We start from the raw sequence: 1,134 nt of genomic DNA, 5'->3' as shown, positions 1-1,134 counted from the left end.
ACTGATAATGGTTACTGCACTAAGGAGAGATCGGCGATTCTTTGATGAAAACCATGTAACCCTGATTGCAACCACAAGTAATTTACCTGCATAAGTTGAATACAAGTTATGCAATACTACTTGGGTTTACTTCTTAAGCCTGCTAAAAAAATGAAGACGAGTGCATAAGAAGCTTCCTGTAGACCATGTATATGCAAAAGAGTAACAATTCCAAATCTAAAAATGACAATGTTATACTTGCAGACATTAAAATTCTTCTTTCCTAAGCATCTTCGCCATCCCCTCACTTACCCAGGAGCCATATGAGGAAAGGTTCCAGAACCGAGGAATGCGTCCGTTGGCTGCCACGGCGGCCATGGGAACGCAAGCGATCTTCATGGTGCCGCTGCTCGTACTCAAGGGAGGGTGACAGGGAGGTGTTCAACCGTAGGGCGAGGGAGAACCAGTAGAGAGAAAGGTCGAGGGAGAACCAATGAGACAACACGGCAGCATGTAGCTCACTCTGTGCTGCCCTCCCCTACAGAGCCGCATGTCTTGACGCTCTCACCGCAAGCTACGCTCTTCTCCACAACACAAAAGCTGTCTTTGCCTTTGGCGCCTCGTTCACTGTTGTTTTATATAAAGACATCAATTTGACTCAATCATCCCAAATTCCAATAAGATGTTCAAAGAGCCCATGCGTCCGCGGATACGTGGCCGAAGCGTGCACGTATAATGCAGGGTTTTATTTCCGCGCGATGTGGATCATGTTGCTGGGAATGATAATCTCGGTTCTCATATCGAGGAACTTTACACGCATATTACATAAATCACGCAAGGATGAAAATAAATCAATATTCCGATAGATATCCTTTATCCCAAGAAACAATTCTATTTGTATATAAATATGGTCACAAAAGCTACGGTCGTGCCGGCAAAATTTTGTCGTGGTAAGTCACAACAGAGCCCTTATGATTTTTTGAGTCGATACTGTCAACTGGGTAACAGAACTGTGCTTTACAACTCACCAAGCACATGTAAGCTTAGATATTGCCGATGTTTTTAGACTAACAATCATTATTATGACCAAATAAGATCAATTAAAGGACCAAGACTAAGATCGTAAGGGCTCTACTTACTCATCACAGCAAAATA

At 43.1% G+C, this 1,134-nt stretch overlaps 1 protein-coding gene and 1 long non-coding RNA gene across 2 annotated transcripts in view; both read right to left on the bottom strand.

Annotated features, from left to right (window-relative positions):
- Positions 1-1,134, bottom strand: part of LOC119587013 (rho GTPase-activating protein 21-like) — a gene marked incomplete at its 5' end in the record, with an annotated part of 201,687 nt that overhangs the window by 13,962 nt on the left and 186,591 nt on the right.
- Positions 1-1,134, bottom strand: part of LOC119587016 — an 8,331-nt gene continuing 7,197 nt past the window's right edge. Inside the window, exon 2 of the long non-coding RNA XR_005229987.1 lies at positions 1-606. This is a non-coding gene — a long non-coding RNA (uncharacterized LOC119587016). The remainder of the gene's footprint in view (positions 607-1,134) is intronic.

The sequence above is a fragment of the Penaeus monodon genome, chromosome 22, assembly GCF_015228065.2.
Source record: "Penaeus monodon isolate SGIC_2016 chromosome 22, NSTDA_Pmon_1, whole genome shotgun sequence".
Classification (NCBI taxonomy): domain Eukaryota; kingdom Metazoa; phylum Arthropoda; class Malacostraca; order Decapoda; family Penaeidae; genus Penaeus; species Penaeus monodon.
The sequence above is the reverse complement of the archived record's forward strand: the minus strand, read 5'-3'. Positions and strand labels throughout refer to the sequence as shown.